We start from the raw sequence: 18,988 nt of genomic DNA, 5'->3' as shown, positions 1-18,988 counted from the left end.
AGCACAGAGACCGCCCTTCTCTCCATGGCTGAACACCTTCGCACAGTGATGGATGCGGGGCAGACAGCGGCGCTCGTTTTATTAGACCTGAGCGCCGCGTTCGATACTGTATCCCATCCTATCCTGTTGCATCGCCTGGAGGAGATCGGGCTGGGTGGTTCTGCCCTCCAGTGGTTTCGCTCCTTCCTGAACGATCGTTTCTTTAGCGTTGCCCTGCCACCGTTCCAGTCCCAATTCCATCCTCTGAGACAGGGGGTCCCGCAAGGCTCCTCGCTGGGTCCCACGTTGTTCAATCTCTACGTGAGACCGCTGGCTGAGATCGTCAAGCAATGGGACATGACCATGGTCTCGTATGCTGACGATACTCAGCTAGCGGTTACGATCAGCGGGGATGCGGACCGGGACGCCCCCAGGTTTCAGAGTGGTCTTAGGGCGGTGGCAAGCTGGATGAAGAACAACTATCTCCAGCTCAACGCAAAGAAAACAGAGATCATGATCGTCGGCAGGAGGGCGGAACTGTGGGGGGACAAGTGGTGGCCCGTTGAACTGGGGCCGGTCACTGAACTAAAGAACTTGGGAGTTTGGATGGACCCTGCTCTTAGTTTTGTGGGCCATTCGAAGAAAATCGCGGCCTGCTGTTTTGGTATCTTGCGGTCGCTGCGTCCCATTTTGAAGTTCTTTGACCGTGGCACCAGGCAGCTGATAGTCCAGGCTACTGTGTTATCTCGCCTGGACTATGCAAGCTCTCTCCTGGCAGGGACCAATGTGGCTGAGACTACCCGCCTCCAACGCGTGCAGAACGCTGCGGCGAGAGCCATTGTTGGCCTACCCCGAACGAGCTCTGTCTCTGGTGTCCTGAGATCACTGCATTGGCTCCCCATCAAATCACGCATCCAGTTTAAGGTGCTGTGTTTGGCGTTTAAGATCTTGAGGGGAGTAGGTCCGCCAATTCTTGCAGATCTTCTGTCGTGGTATGTTCCTTCCCGCTCTTTGAGATCTGGAGGTCAAGCCCTCGCCGTGGTCCCTCGATACAGGCGGTGTCGGGTTGGTGGCCGTTCTTTCCGGGTCAGGGCGGCTGAGCTTTGGAACTCCCTCCCAGCGGACCTGCGGCTTTTAGATGATCTTCTGGCTTTCCGCAAAGCTTTGAAAACTTTCCTTTTTTAAATGCCCTTCCTGTTTCTGTGTTGTGTTTCCGGTAACTGTTGCACATTTCCTGCCATGCGCCAGGACGCCCCTTAGCTGGGGCAGCTGTGCGCAATATAAATGTGCATAACATAACATAACATAACATAACATTTTAGTTTTTCACCCTGCTATGAATCTTGACCCTATCATTTTAGGATATCCAGAAATATATTTGTTTGTTTACTTCTCCATCTTTCCAGGAGCACTCCCCGTGTTCCCATGTTCTTAGATTTGGCACTCAGACACATGAGAGAAATTGCATGCTTAAGGTCTCTCGCGTATTAGGTGAGGATCTGGGCCACAGAGGAACTCAAGCCTTACCAAAATGCGCTAAGGGAATTGCTGTCCATTCAGAAATCCTTGACCTTCACATGGTTCAGCCATGTCCAATCCTGGTTCGTAAAATTGGCATTTATCTCCGTTTGGATAGACCCCACATCATTGTCTCTTGCTTAAAGAAGCAGTTAAAAACCTGTTATTGAAAGAATATTCAGGCTCCTTCACACCTCTACGTATGGGAGACTGACAAATCAATTCCTTCTTCTCAAAGGCTCCCTTTTATATAAAGATTTTTTAGACATCCCTCTGCAGCCATTGGCAAAAACCTTGTGCCTGAAGTTTCGCTACGAAACACTTGATATAGGGACCTTTTCATCTATAAGGAACGCTGGCAGAAGCGATGATCATGCTGATCTCTGTATAATCAGCTGTCTGTCAAGCAAGGAAAGCTTAAGTCACACCTTATTTTTCTGACCCCGTATAGCACTCCTAGATGCAAATGGATCCATCCACTGTGCAATTACTTAGGCATTAGGAGACTATCGATGCTTTCAGGATACTTAAAGGTGATACCTCTGTATACACTGTGGTTGCGGTAAGTAAATATCTCTTTGCAGTATGGCTGATAAGGAGAGACAAGGCCAGAACTTCTAGGGGCAGTAGAGGAGCACAGTTGAATAGCACGCTGAGCATCACTAGTATTTGTCTCACATTATATACTAGTATTGAATCATCGATTTATTTAGCCATTCAGGAATTATGGACTAGTCTCAGGTTCATAACTCTTTTTTATATTTTTAATTGAAATAAATAGAGTTTTAATATTTGCAAGTGTCTACAACTAGCCTACAGGAATATATTAGCTAAGTGGTAGGCTCGATCGATGTAACGACTGCGGGTGAATGTTTTGATTTGTTCTTCATTCCGTCCATCAATTGTGTGTCTTTTGCTTTCTCGCCCTAAGTGCTCCAGGTATGCCCAGACATGGGTTCTGGACTCACTGTGCCATTGGAATCAAGCTATTCTGGCTGAAAAGGGGTTAATCCCCAAAACCGGTCCTAGGAAGCTTGTTTCCAGTCCAGGGAGGACCTGGCATGGCAGTTCAGGCTGGACTGTTCCCATGAGGCATAGGATCAAGACTGATTTGCTCATGGCCAGGTCTAAACTGGGGTGGCATGGTGAGCAAAACAATTATGGATTTAATCCAAATCTCCTCACTGGGGGTGAATGTTTTGATTTGTTCTGCATTCCGTCCATCAATTGTGCGTCTTTTGCTTTCTCGCCCTAAGTGCGGCAGGAATGCCCAGACGTGGGTCCTGGGCTCACTGTGCCACTGGAATCAAGCTATCCTGGCTGAAAAGGGGTTAATCCCCAAAACCGGTCCTAGGAAACGTGTTTCCAGTCCAGGGAGGACCTGGCCTGGCAGTTCGGGCTGGACTGTTCCCATGGGGCACACGTTCAAGACTGATTTGCATATGGCTGGTTTCAAACTGGAATGGCATGGTGAGCAAAAAAACGACGAATTGAGGCCCAGATCTCTGTACTGGGGTGAATGTATGACATTGTTCTGCATTCTGTCCATCAACTGTTGTTTTTGCATTTGTCACCCCGAGTAGGACGTGTATGCTCAGACGTGAATCCTGTGCTCTCCATGCCACTGGAATCAAGCTATCCTGACTGATGAGGGCTGAAAGCCCGAAACCGGTCCTAGGATGCTTGTTTCCAGTCCAGGGCGGACCTGGCCTGGCAGTTCCGGCTGGACTATTCCCATGGGGCACAGGGTCAAGACTGATTTGCATATGGCTGGGTTCAAACTGGAATGTCATGGTGAGCAAAAAAAAGATGGATTGAGGCCCAGATCTTGATTTTAACTCAGTATTAAGTGTTTTGATTATTTTACAGTATGAAATGTTTTATCGAATGTATGTTTTATGAAATGAAATTTCAAAAATAAACTTTTTCTACAAAAAAAAACCTAGAGGAGTCTCTCTTTCTCTTAGATATATTTCCTTACTACAAAAAAAGCTATTTGCTCTAATCCGTGGAAACATTACTGGATGTCATAGAGTACTTGGCATATTCAGCCTTGTGACAACCACCAGTGGAGCGATATGATCATCAACGAAACTTTCTTGTGAGAAGATAACTTTTTTCTCTATGCATTATCGCCTAAGCCAGGCTAACCTACCCCTAGCTGAAAAGACACAAAGCAGCTTTTGTTGACATTCTCCTTTTGCACATAGAGTTCCTCTGACCTCGTTTTAAGGATTGGCCCTACTACCTCTATTGATAAAAAGTTTATTCAATGCAGAGTTCTTTTAATTTTCCCCAAAGGTTTGTGGCAAATAACTAACTCGTTTTTCATATATGAAATTTTGGTTTGATCCTCTCTTTCTCTGTTGTTTTTACCGCTTTTTGGGGCATATTTGCAAACAGTCAACGCTACCAGAATGTCATTTTTCTGATGTTCTGAACTCCTTCGCCTTATTTACAAGACGGCATTAAGCCACTTAACATGGCTTTACTCCGCCTTGTAACTAAGACCCCTATTCAATCAGCACTTAGCTTGAAAGGGGCATGCAATGGGTGTTGCAGTGGGTGATCCGCTGCAACACCCATTGGTTTTTGACGCTGCCCCATATTTATACGGTATGAGGCAGCGCCAAAAATACAGCCAGGGATTACCTGATCTTAAGCAAGTGATACGGGGAGAAGTGTTTTATTTCTCCTTGTTTTTTATTATTTCCACGTGTGCTTCTTTCTGCAGCACACATAGATAGAGCAAATCGCCTGCAAAGATTTTTTATGTGAAGGATGGTGTCCGTTCCTGCACATAAACAATTGCACCTTCAGCACAGGCACCCTAGCAAAATGGTGCTAGGATCCCTGTGCTGGCACTAGACAGCTTTTTTAGAGCAGCACTAGGGGTAACACAGGTGCACCACATTCTTGTGAATACAGCGCATCCCTGTGTTTTGAAACTGTCAGTGCGGGGGGTTACCAATTGTGGCCTAACACCCCACCCTGCCAGTTTCTTGGAAGTATACCCCTTTGTTTGTTAATGCATACACCCAGAACACTTCTCTCTGTGTTAGTCCTGGTTATGGCAAGCTTTTAAAAGGTTAGTTGTAGATTTTGCAAGGAACCCTTTAGCTTGCCTCTTTAGTCCTCCGGTGGCAAGTGTATTGGGGAAGCTGGGCACATTTAGAGGTTTCTAGACACTCTCCCATTCTTTTTCTGAAAAGGCATTTGCTACAGTGCTTTTAGGAAAAGTCAGCCAGTCAATCACCTCTAAAGATCTTATTTCCGCTGTAATTCTGATCACAGTGCATCATATTATGCAACTTTTGGAAAAATGCATCCTATTTAGGTAATAATGTATTTACAGAATACAAGGAAGAGTCTTCAAATAATTTAAACTGACAAAAGGGGCGAGGCTTTAACATTTAGGAAACAGAATTATAGGGTTTGGGGTTTTAACATTTCCCTTCGAGATATCTGCACCAGTCAGCACGAGTCGGGCACTTTCAAGACACTATTTTAGTTTTCAGCTCTGATAGAGACAGCAATGATACCACATCACAGCTGTCTGAAGTGTGACTCATCGCGAATCAATAGGATGCAAAATCATATGTGATAAACTGCTCTCATAACAATTCAAACCATAGTCAACATATGTTGTTCAAATGCCATTGAGGACCTGACAAAACATATATCCCTAATGGAAAGGGACAAAAGGCGAGACAGATTCTTAATGCAGGAAACTCGAACTGCTGGAAACAGCTAGAGCTGCAAAAAGCATGAAATGCAACTTTCAGCATTTCACACAGTGCATTAAGGAAAGGTGTACATGGAGCAGCATGAAGGGAGGGAAATGTGCCGCCGCAGCGTATTTAATGCGGTATTCCCTGTCTGTGCTGGTCTCAGCACTGACAAAAGTGTCCATTAGCTCTGAGATGAAACAGCAAAGACTCCTCTGCAACAAGGAGAAACAAATTACTGCTGCCTAGGAAGGTTAATGAGCTGATGGTACAGCAAATGTGTCTTGAATTAAAGTTAGTTTATAACATGCCTGCGCTAAAAAGCTGCCAGCGCATGTTGTGATTGTCAAACAGGAAAAGATGATGCTTCGAACAGAAGTCTTTCATCCTGGCTACTGAAGAAAAAAACTTCTTAGGAACCTCTCCTAACTTCTTTAAAGTAGTTATGAGTTGCTCATGACCAAGTTGTTCTAAGTATTCGTACAAAATCAAGCATCAAAGACCACTTTCAGAAAGAGCCAATACAGGCTCCTGGCACCCAGGATATCATATTGGAGGAAACACAGGCCCCGATATACTAAGGTTTTTGCGCCACCACAGAGTGACGCCAAGTGACACATTGGTATTTACCTTTTAAATGTGTATTGTGTTTGGAAGGTGCCCTTTTCTCAGCGCAAAAAGGGGCATATTAGCAGGACATCTAACCTGGGCTTCTATTGGAATTCTATAACGCATATTAGCAAGCCCATTATCGCCATTTTAGCGGCAGTTTCCTGCAGCTAAAACGGCGATAACTTTAACGAGGTTCTTGCTAATATGCCCCAAAGTGCTTCACACCACCTTCCTGCAAGAAGCATTGCTGGGCATTACTTGGATGGATCAGTGCAAACATCCATAAGTCTTGACTCAAAGTCCAACCTAGGGCCAGATGTAGGTGGCTAAATACTGGTAAAATATAAATATTCCTACACTTGCCCTAGCAAATACACGGTGGTTCGGAGCAGCTCGACTATCTACTTGCCCGACGCAGCTCGCTACAGCAAGTGCCGAAGGAAGCCGGCCCTCCAGCTGACGCACTGGTCGAGAAGCTGTCCTTTCTCTCGCTGAGAATCCAACTCCAGTGTTTCCAGGCTCCCCTCGCGGGGTGTTGGGAAATCGAGTCCCGAGACAGAGATACCAGACCTCCTTCATTCTAAAACCAAGGTACGGAGCTGATTAGACCCTAGGAGAAATCTTGGATAGATTCTTGGCAAAGAAAAACTAAACCCATGCTACACCACACTTACTTCTTCCCTCGTACTAGACTTAGGTTAGGTACATTGGGGTAGGTGTATTTTAGAAGCACCAGTTGAGTACTTTTAGCCTTTGTTATTTAAGTATGTATTTAACTATGGTTTAGAAATCATAAAATGCTTTTACAGTATTATTTTATAATACTCTTCTCGCTGTATGCATTATACTTTACATCTTGTCTTACAATTGAATCAGTTCACTATACTTGCATGAGAAAGAAGACTGTTCAATAAATCCTTTAATTGAAAGCACCAGTCTCTTTATTTCTCTGCACCTCTGATGAAACAAAGCATGCACGATTGACTGAGTAAAATATCTATCTATTGTTTCCATGACTCTGAAGATATATTTATTCTTGGGGAAACAAAGTTGTCATGTTCATGCTGTTGTTAGAAACTAATCCCTTCTTGTGAATTCGAGACCGTTTCTAGTGACCTCTGAGCTAGCTGGCACTCACAATTAAGTCTAATATATTCGATAGAGACCTAGTAGACATAAGTCCTACGTCAAATCTACAGGATATATTATTCCAATGCGCAGAGCCTATTGGGAATATAGGAACTATACTACACCACAACTGGCTCAAGCACTCTAGGAAGGGCAGAATTCACACAGTAGAGTTCAGGGGCGAAGCTGGGGGTGAAGTCCTTTTGTTCTTGGGACTTCTTACCAGGAGGCCAGCTCTCATCAGGCCCTTGGAGATCTCTTCAAGCAAGGGGACACCGCAACAGCAAAGTCCTTCCCCTCTCCTTGGCAGAAAAGCAACTGCAGGTTAGCCCACAAACACACAGCAAGACAGTACTTCCTCTTCAGTCTTCCAACTTTCTCCTTGGCAGAGGTTCATCCTTGATTCCAGGATGATCTAATTTTCTGAGGTCTGGGCATCCCTTTTATACCAAAAAGTCTCTTTGTTCTCTGAGAGCAGAGAGGCCTTGGCCTAGTCCAACCAGTTCTGGTCAGTCCTGGAGCACTTTCTTTCCATGACTTCTTCTTTCCTTTGAGAGAGAGGGGCAGGGTCATCAGCCGCCCAGCAGGAGGTGGAGCCAGCATTGTGGAAGGCAGGCACAGCCCTATTCAGGCCCAGGTGCTATCCCCTCCCACCACTCAAGATGCAGATGCAGCTATTCAGCCTAGGGCTGACTCACTCAGCACCTTGGAACCAACCCAGCCCATGTCACTCACAAACCAGACAGTCAATTCACAAATAGGCCAAGGCACACAGAAAGGTCAGACTGGAAAACAACCACTTTCTAAAAGTGCTGTTTTCAAACATAGGATTTAAAAAACATCTTTCCTAAAGGATGTGTTATTAAATTCTGAGTTTAGGGATACCAGACTTTAATTTTCTATCTTGCTCGTATCGGAAGATATGAAGGTAAACATTACACACAGCAATCCCCATTATAGCCTATGGGCAAGATAGCCTTTCAATAGTGAAAAATGAAATTGGCAGTATTTCACTATCAGAACATGTTACCTACATTAGTACATGCTCTACCTTTCACATACACTGCACCCTGCCCAGGGGGGTACCTTGGGCCTTCCTTAGGGGTGTCCAATGCGCACAGAAAGGGATGGGTTAGGCCTGGCCAGTGGGGACACTGGTCAGGTCAGCATGGCAGTTAGCAACTGCACACAGGCACTGCGGTGGCAGGCCTGAGACACCATTTTAGGGCTACTCCTCTGGGTGGCTCAATTAGTGCTGCAGGCCCACTAGTAGCATTTGAATCACCATCCCTGGCAGACTCAGTGCACTTTACTAGGGACCTACTGGTAAAACAAATATGCCAATAATGGATAACCAATCATAATAACAATTTATACAGAGAGCATATGCACTTTGGCACTCATCAGCAGTGGTAAAGTGCCCAGAGTCCTATTGCCAACAACCACAGGTCAGGAAAAACAAGGGAGGAAGAAGCAAAAAGTTTGGGGATAACCCTGCAAAAAGGACCATTTCTAACACACATCTTTTAGTAAAGGTGGTTTTTGAAGTGTGTGTTTGAAAATGCCACTTTTAGAAAGTGGCCATATTCTTGTGTAACCATCCTGTCGACCTCTGCCTGTTTGTGTATTCATTGTCTGGTTTTGGAGTGACACGATCTGGGGATGTGCATTAACTGTAGACAGTCACAAGGGGGTATAAGGTGTGTCCTGCCTTTCCTGGGTGACTCATATCCAGGCTGAATAGACCTTTCTGCATTTAGAGTGGTGGGAGGAGTTTTCACTAGGACTTGAATAGTTTCTGTCTGCTCTGTACAATGCTGTCTCCACCTCCTGTAGTGAAGCTGGACCAGGGAGGACAGAACTTGATTTTACTGAGCTCAGAGACTCTTGCAACAAATACTGCAAAGAGAAAATGGGGTATAAACGCTAGATCTAAAACCCCAGAACTTAACACCTTGACTGCTAAGGCAATTCCCGCTGGGTGCTGATATTTATGAAATCCCATTGTTCATGAGGAGCTCACCTTGTCAAGAGCACAGCTCCAGTGTGCCTCATGACGAGCTGACCTTGTCATGAGCATGGAACAGGTTAAGTTCACTTCTGGAATCAAGGGGAACCTCTGCCAATGAGAAGCGGTAAAGAGCTGTGAGGAGGAGTACTGACCCTTTGCTGGGTGTTACCATGCTGGGTTGGCCTGCAGTTGCTGCTTCTGCCAATTAGAGGACAAAGACTGGACATTTTCTGTGAACCTGCTTGAGAAGAATCTATCTGAGGGCTTGTGTGTGCTTGCCTCCTGTTCTGAAGTCTCAGTGACACAAAGACTTCACCATCAGCTTCCTTGTACTCCACTGCTGGGAGTTCTGACCTGCCAGGAGGTGCCTATTCAATTTCTGGGCCTCTGGAGGTTGTTCCTGTTGCTGGGAGCTGAAAGAGCTTGAAAAATCCAGGCAAATCAACACATCGCCCTTCCAGTGCCTATTTTCTGACCTACTACAGCAGAGTGGAAGAAAATTCCACGCTCCACCGATGTGAGGCCAAAGAATCAACACAGTTCCTGCAGGTGGGTGAAAAGTCCAGTGCATGTAGAGTCCTGTGTACTGATCTCCAAAGTCCGAGTCACCGCACCATACCTAGTCCAAGACAGGCCCTGCTGTGCTGCTGAATGAATCGATGCATCGTGGGACCGTGGCTGAAACAAATCGATGCAGAGCCTGTTCACCACATCAATCTCTAGTGCATCCAGATTTCCATGCACCGCACCTGTTCTGCAAGTTTTCCAACACATCACGCGCAGACCAGCATCGTCTCGGACTCAACGCATCACTTCCCCCTTCAGTCCGGATTCGACACATCACTTCGCCTGCATGCAGCAGAACTATTGCATTATCTGCCCAAGGACTCAGGAACTGACACATCACTGTATTTTTCTACACTTCCCTTCTCTGCGGATGTTTGGCCTTGTGAATTTTGATGCATCTAAAGGTACATTGTGTAATATCACGCATCCATGGATTTCTATGGACAAAGTTGCTTGAAATCTTTTAAAAGTCATACTTTGAATTTTGTATGTTTGATTTTCATCGTTTTGGTCTTGTTAACTACAAATACTTTATTCTTTTAAACTGGCGTGTTATCCATTAGTAGTGTTTTCACTGTGTAACTGTGTCTGTGTGCAAATACATTCCCCATGGCCTTTGGAATAAGCCTGTCTGCTCGTGCCAAGCTACCAAGGAGGTGAGCAGGAGTTATCTAAACGTGTAACTACCTTATCCTGACTAGAAAGAAGGCTCCCTACTTGGACAAGGTGTATAACTCTGCAAACTAGAGACTCCCATTTCTAACAGTGATCAAATCATTAAGAATTAGCTTTGGGTAAGGCCTCTCCAGACAATAGATTATTTGAAGTGCCCTTCATAATTGTATCAGTGAACATGATTACTGCACAGCTTCACATTTTGCAGAGTTGTTTGGCAAAATAAGTATGCAGTTTTAATTACCGGGTTGAGCATCTTTATGACCCCTGTACATGGTACCTTCGCAGGTAGTTGCAACCAAGCACCTTCTTTTCTGGAATCTATCACTTTGCCGTGAATCAGGGAAGCAGAGACAGTCAGCCCGTGACAAGCTGCCTGTCGTCATATAACCTTGCAATGTGAGCCATATATATAGCTAGTAGGATAGATGGTGACCATCTCAGGATGGACTTTTCCAGTGAATGTAAAGAAACCCCCATCCTGAGAAATCCACTATATATCCATGTAACTGTAGAATACTCACAATTCCAGGTGCTGCGGACATAGGCACCTATCACAAGCAAGGGGAGGCTGACTGCTTCCCCTGAAAGCATTCCGTTCGGACCAATGTGTGCCTCTCCTGACATGACATCATCCCAGCTCCACCCACAACTTACAGCATTAACAAAGCAAAGCATGAAATGGGATGGGAACTGGGAGATAGTGGGAGAGTGGTCATTTGTATTTTTACCTGCTCAGTTCACTCATGAAGCCAGGTAACCCATCACAACTCTACAATTCCCTGACGTGAATCTTGGCAACCTATTTTAATCTGCCTCACCTCACACTTTCATTGCTCCACAGTGCCCTGCCTTCAAATTGGCTTTGATCAATAAGCGTGAATTTTGGAACTCTAAATATGAGAACTCAACGACTTCACTACTTTTTAAATACATTTTCAATTGTTATAACTTTTTTGCATTCGTTTTTCTCTATAAATGGTAAGAATAAAATGAATGTTTAGAATGATGTTCTGGAAATAACGGAATGTTGTTAAAAAAATCTGAAATTAGAGAAGTCTGACAAAATTTGCTAATATATTTATAATTAATTTACAATGTACTCTTCCCCCGATCTCTTTTTTTGCTAAATTTATTTCTAAACAATTCGCCTTGAGGGTACTTTGCACTTTTTTTACATTTGTTCTACCTAACTCTCAGAGGTGCCTAATTCTAGTGTAAAATAAAGTCATCATTTTAATAGTAGTAACTCTATAGTTGTAAATAAAGTTTATTCTGACTCCACCCCCTAAAGTGAGGAGGTGAGACATGTAAGTCCACACTTTATACTACATTTATACTTGGATATGGTGAATAACACAAATAGGTACATTTTCTACACAGTGTAAGAGAAAATTACTTTAATGGGGTTAAAGAGGAGTAAATACCCCAGGGTTTCAATCCCTACTGCTTCGACTTTTGTTTTTCAAGTCATGTACATAATACCACCATGAGCCTGTTGGTATCAATTGTTTACTAACATTTCTGAGTGTCAAATGCTAAGACTATTAATGATTATGAAATTTGTCGTCAATTTGCTTTCATAAATTGGTGCGTTGTGATGACCATCTAAATCTTCAATGGTGCATTTGAGTGAAACATATTGTGTATTGATTACTACAATGTTACAGACTAAAAGATTACTTACATTTCTGTACGACCAGACACGGTACGGCTTTTGCCTCATGTGCCTTTCTTTTCAGCCACAATTTTTGCACTTTCTACACTACCTACATTTACTGCATGTTACTGTGACTTGCAATATAGGTTTTCAATTACAAAATGTTAAAATATTTTTTTCTGTCAAAATATAATACACAAAAGAGTTTTTAATCCTGACATTCAAACTTTGTTTTCCTATTTGATTTCTTTTTAAAAAGTAATCCCCACTTTCTGGCAAACCTGATTTCATTTATATTTGGAATTTAGAATATGAGACGAAAGTTGGGAATATGCTTGATGAGGAAAAATTTGCAAACAGGGTTTGGACTGGAAAAACTGCCTTTTGAATAAAGAAGTTATTTTGTGCTTGCCGTTATCAATTTTGAGCCAGAAGAGGCCCATTCAACTCAAAAGTTTATTGCAGTTTTAAGGCTTCAGATTCCAATTCATCTTGCGGAGAGGAAGAAGGAAAGACATTTTAGGATCAGGGCCGACCTTAAAGCTGGGGAACCAGGGGGCATATTATCAAGGGGGTTTATCTCCGCTTTTTTGGCTTTAAAAGCCAAGAAAGCGGAGATAAAATTATCTCCCTATTACCTATTACTAATAGGAGATAGCGACCATCTTGGGCCCCGCTTTGCATGTCAGTGATATTTATCACTAATGACATGCAAAGTGGGCGTGCCAAGATGTTAGCGACTGGAAACAGTCGCTAACATCGCTATCTCCTATTACCAACTTTTGGAGATATTCGCGCTAAGCGCGAATATCTCCAAAAGCTAACACCTGCCCTGAGCAGTTCTTAGCCATGTTAACCAATGGGAGGTGGATAACATGGCTAAGAGCATTTGCTCGATAATGCATGAATATCGCTGACTTTTCAGCGATATTCATGCATTGCGGCCGTTTTTTATCGCATTTGCGATAAACCTTGCTAATAGCAAGGTTTATCTGCGATAAAAATCGCCGATGTGCGGCGATAATTTTTGTCTCTAAACAAGTTAGAGACAAAAATTATCTCTATTGGTTGGTAATATGCCCCCAGGTTCGAGTCTTGGCGGGAAGGCAAATCACTTCATCTCCCTGTGCCTGAACAATGAATGTGTATGTCTGTAACACAACTGTTGGTCTTGTAAAGCACTTGGGGCGAGATTGCGCCCTATAAAACTCCCCCCACCCTCCCCCCACTCACGGGTAAGGAATATAAAACACTGTCACATGATCAACCGTTTGAAAGGTGGCTGAGGATTCTAGCAGGACCAGAAGGGTTCACATTTGGCACGAGCACCCTCGTCATCAGCTACCATCTGTAGTGTAGCTGTCTCAATAATGCCCTTCAGTTGGGAGCCAGATTGATGTATGCTGGAGAGGCTGCATGTTGACGGGTGCCATCATAATTGCAATGACACTTCTTAGGAATCCGTAGAAGAGAAGTCTGGAAACAGGTCAAACATGCTCGGAGTAAATGGAAGTGAGTATTGTTTTTTCACGAGTTTTTTTTGTTGTTCTGATAATAGGGATGCATGGAAATGGTCCCTATTCCAGCTTGTATAAAAGCCATTGAGAAGCAAGGGTAATTTATGGGATAGGCCAGACTTGATTCAGTTTGCAAGGATGGTGCCATCTGCATAGAACAAGGGTTTAGATGAAGATATAGTCTGTGGTAGTTGAAGTATGTTTAGTGTTTGGTGAAAGTGTGGAATCGGAGTGAAGAGGGAATATTTCATGATAAAGCAGATGTACAGGATATTTTTTAGCATTAAGAGTGGTATTGTCGATTTGAATTTTCTACCAGCGTGGAATATGAATTTATAAATTATCAGAATGATTGCTGGATGTAGAGCTGTTTTTTTTTTATCTATCATAAGCTAGTGTCCTGAAAGGGGTCTTTGTGATTTTTTTCAAGAATCGTGGGAGATAAAAGACTGTAATGTTTTCCACGAACTTTCGAAAAATGGGGCGAGGTGATTCAGTTTACAGCACCATTTTCAAAAACTTTGACATGACGTGCTATAATTTCTATAGGAATTTCTGAAAAGAAAATCACGAAATAGTCCTATACTTTCATCGAATATTCCGTGGACATTCCCCTAATCAGGTGTCCCATTCCCGCACATGCACATTCACTTTCTCCACATACCCTGCTCAAACTCAAAACTTTTTTCAATGATTTCACTCTATCCAATGTACACCACTTCACGAGCATTAAAGCATGACTGGAGCAGGGGGTTAGGTTGAAAGACTTTATTCAGCAATTTAAAAACAGCCATGAAAGTGCTTAAAAGCATGTAATAAAACAGTGTAAAAACGAATCCAGATAACAGACTATAGAAACAGTTTTAAACAAATCCAATAGCACACATGATAAATAGTTTATCATTACCTTACCTGGAGCAGTCATTCATCCACAACAAATCACAACCTATAGTCATGCATGTCACAGAAACCAAATACCTGTGCGCGCTTTTACCTGGAAGATTAACATCATTTTGATGCCAGATTAGTAGCAGCAAAGTAGATTGTAAGTGGAATGACAGCAGCAAAGCACAGCACCTTCAATGCTATTCTTAGTTCCAGGGGAGATAAGCGAGAGATTTCATGGTAGCTCAGAGACCAGTCACTCTTGTTTTGAATCACTTTGGTGTCAGACACCTATTTTAAAAGTTAGACAGCATATGACTTTACCTAAGATTTAAACAGACTTCCAACTTTTTAGGAACTAACACAAATGCTCAGGAATACTCAGAAATACCTATGAAAGATGCAGACATGCATCGACAAATACACCTGTTGCCCTAGATTGTCCACGGGAGGAACAATAGTCAGGAGTATGTGTTTTAGAAAAGTTATTTAGCACTTTCCTTTTCTGGTCAAATATAATAGTTTTCTTCCCCCCACAAAATATATGTGTGCTTGGAGAACCAGTTTTAATCGCACATGCACAGCAATCATTTTTAAAATATTCATGCATCTACAAACGGTGTATGGAAAAAACATAACAAATGATTGTGTTACCCACAAAGTTACAAAAAACACAGTTGATGGACAGAATGTAGAACAATGTCATACATTCACCCCAGTACAAGGATCTGGGCCTAAATCCATCGTTTTTTTCACTCCACACCACCCTGGGTTAGACACTGGCTATATGCAAATCAGCTCTGACCCTTTGCCTTATGGGAAAAGTCCAGTCCGAACTGCCAAGCCCTGTCTTTCCCAGACCGGAATCAAGCATCCAAGGACCAGTTTCTGGCTATCAGCCTTCATTCAGCCTGGATAGCTTCACTCCAGTGGTGTGGAGAGCCTGGGACTCACGTCTGAGCATACCCAGCCCACTCGGGGTGAAAATTACAAAAAACACAGTTGATGGACAGAATGTAGAACAATGTCATACATTCACCCCAGTACAAGGATCTGGGCCTAAATCCATCGTTTTTTTCACTCCACACCACCCTGGGTTAGACACTGGCTATATGCAAATCAGCTCTGACCCTTTGCCTCATGGGAAAAGTCCAGTCCGAACTGCCAAGCCCTGTCTTTCCCAGACCGGAATCAAGCATCCAAGGACCGGTTTCTGGCTATCAGCCTTCATTCAGCCTGGATAGCTTGACTCCAGTGGTGTGGAGAGCCTGGGACTCACGTCTGAGCATACCCAGCCCACTCGGGGTGAAAATTACAAAAAACACAGTTGATGGACAGAATGTAGAACAATGTCATACATTCACCCCAGTACAAGGATCTGGGCCTAAATCCATCGTTTTTTTCACTCCACACCACCCTGGGTTAGACACTGGCTATATGCAAATCAGCTCTGACCCTTTGCCTCATGGGAAAAGTCCAGTCCGACCTGCCAAGCCCTGTCTTTCCCAGACCGGAATCAAGCATCCAAGGACCGGTTTCTGGCTATCAGCCTTCATTCAGCCTGGATAGCTTGACTCCAGTGGTGTGGAGAGCCTGGGACTCACGTCTGAGCATACCCAGCCCACTCGGGGTGAAAATTACAAAAAACACAGTTGATGGACAGAATGTAGAACAATGTCATACATTCACCCCAGTACAAGGATCTGGGCCTAAATCCATCGTTTTTTTCACTCCACACCACCCTGGGTTAGACACTGGCTATATGCAAATCAGCTCTGACCCTTTGCCTCATGGGAAAAGTCCAGTCCGAACTGCCAAGCCCTGTCTTTCCCAGACCGGAACCAAGCATCCAAGGACCGGTTTCTGGCTATCAGCCTTCATTCAGCCTGGATAGCTTGACTCCAGTGGTGTGGAGAGCCTGGGACTCACGTCTGAGCATACCCAGCCCACTCGGGGTGAAAATTACAAAAAACACAGTTGATGGACAGAATGTAGAACAATGTCATACATTCACCCCAGTACAAGGATCTGGGCCTAAATCCATCGTTTTTTTCACTCCACACCACCCTTGGTTAGACACTGGCTATATGCAAATCAGCTCTGACCCTTTGCCTCATGGGAAAAGTCCAGTCCGAACTGCCAAGCCCTGTCTTTCCCAGACCGGAATCAAGCATCCAAGGACCGGTTTCTGGCTATCAGCCTTCATTCAGCCTGGATAGCTTGACTCCAGTGGTGTGGAGAGCCTGGGACTCACTTCTGAGCATACCCAGCCCACTCGGGGTGAAAATAACAAAAAACACAGTTGATGGACAGAATGTAGAACAATGTCATACATTCACCCCAGTACAAGGATCTGGGCCTAAATCCATCGTTTCTTTCACTCCACACCACCCTGGGTTAGACACTGGCTATATGCAAATCAGCTCTGACCCTTTGCCTCATGGGAAAAGTCCAGTCCGAACTGCCAAGCCCTGTCTTTCCCAGACCGGAATCAAGCATCCAAGGACCGGTTTCTGGCTATCAGCCTTCATTCAGACTGGATAGCTTGACTCCAGTGGTGTGGAGAGCCTGGGACTCACGCCTGAGCATACCCAGCCCACTCGGGGTGAAAATTACAAAAAACACAGTTGATGGACAGAATGTAGAACAATGTCATACATTCACCCCAGTACAAGGATCTGGGCCTAAATCCATCGTTTTTTTCACTCCACACCACCCTGGGTTAGACACTGGCTATATGCAAATCAGCTCTGACCCTTTGCCTTATGGGAAAAGTCCAGTCCGAACTGCCAAGCCCTGTCTTTCCCAGACCGGAATCAAGCATCCAAGGACCGGTTTCTGGCTATCAGCCTTCATTCCGCCTGGATAGCTTGACTCCAGTGGTGTGGAGAGCCTGGGACTCACGTCTGAGCATACCCAGCCCACTCGGGGTGAAAATTACAAAAAACACAGTTGATGGACAGAATGTAGAACAATGTCATACATTCACCCCAGTACAAGGATCTGGGCCTAAATCCATCGTTTTTTTCACTCCACACCACCCTGGGTTAGACACTGGCTATATGCAAATCAGCTCTGACCCTTTGCCTCATGGGAAAAGTCCAGTCCGAACTGCCAAGCCCTGTCTTTCCCAGACCGGAATCAAGCATCCAAGGACCGGTTTCTGGCTATCAGCCTTCATTCAGCCTGGATAGCTTGACTCCAGTGGTGTGGAGAGCCTGGGACTCACGTCTGAGCCGGTCCTCGGATGCTTGTTTCCGTTCTGGGAAGGACATGGCTTTTGTAGTTCGGACTGGACTGTTCCCATGGGGCACAGGGTCAGCGCTGATTTGCATATCGCCATTGTCTAACCCAGGGTGGTGTGGAGTGGAAAAACGATGGATTTGGGCCCAGATCTTTGGACTGGGGTGAATGTGTGACATTGATCCACATTCTGTCCATCATTGTTGTGTTTGCAGTTACCGCTCTAAGTGTACTGGGGATGCTCAGACGTGAGTCCCAGTTACTCCACACCACTGGAATCAAGCTAGCCGGGCTGAAGAGAGGTGTTACCTCGAAACAGGGCCGGTCCTCGGATGCTTGTTTCCGTTCTGGGAAGGACATGGCTTTTGTAGTTCGGACTGGACTGTTCCCATGGGGCACAGGGTCAGCGCTGATTTGCATATCGCCATTGTCTAACCCAGGGTGGTGTGGAGTGGAAAAACGATGGATTTGGGCCCAGATCTTTGGACTGGGGTTTGATCCACATTCTGTCCATCATTGTTGTGTTTGCAGTTACCCACAAAGTTACAACATTGCAGTTGGTCACCACTTTCCCCATGGCTACAACTCCTGTGGTGGATAACCATGTTGCCAACAATAAGTTACACCTATGGGCATTCCACCACCCTTCCACGCATTAAATGTGGACAGGCCCTCATTCAGCTAATAAGGATCTTGGAGTTATGCATGTGGATGTCATTTTGTAGGGGGGATGTAACTCACATAATTTTGTGATGAGTAATTCCGTGAAATTACAGCAACATTCCAGAAGGTTATCCAGAATGACCTGAGAAGCATAATCCAGCACTCTATGCCATTTCCTTACCACACAATGCACACTCACGTACAAGATGGATGCGAGGATGCATTTTGAGATAAGAAAGTAGCACTCAATGTAACAGAACATGAACAGCCGCAGCCAGCGGACACTCGTGCTATCTAAAGTTCAAAAGAGATTTATTGAAATATTATTTCAGCAATACAAAGAAAATGAAGACAATATGTGATAACCAAGTGATATCTAACACAATAATCCTATAACCATCAGAACAAATAGGGTTCGAAGTAAGAAAACATTGCAAAATATCATGTAAGAATAAAGAAATAACAATATATTGGACAGAACTGCATCATGTAGGAGATGTACAAATACAATTGAAAAACTATAATAAAAAGAGAAGATAAAATAGCATATAACTTAATAGCCTAAAACAATGTCATGGAGGAGGGAGACAAATGCCTAGCGCGAATATCACTTTTGTCGATAAATAGTGTGACGGGTGACCATAAAGTGAGACGTTTGGGTGCCATGTGTAGTGGGTAAACGAAGGATGTGTCAAGCCTATGATTATAGCAAACTGCATACCACCATGCCTGAAATTAGAGTTTAGTAGAGTCCTTCCAAGTTTTCGTAATTTGCTGAAAGGCCACTGCTAGTAATAAATCT

The sequence above is a fragment of the Lissotriton helveticus genome, chromosome 6 (genome assembly GCF_964261635.1).
Source record: "Lissotriton helveticus chromosome 6, aLisHel1.1, whole genome shotgun sequence".
NCBI classification, from domain to species: domain Eukaryota; kingdom Metazoa; phylum Chordata; class Amphibia; order Caudata; family Salamandridae; genus Lissotriton; species Lissotriton helveticus.
The sequence above is the reverse complement of the archived record's forward strand: the minus strand, read 5'-3'. Positions refer to the sequence as shown.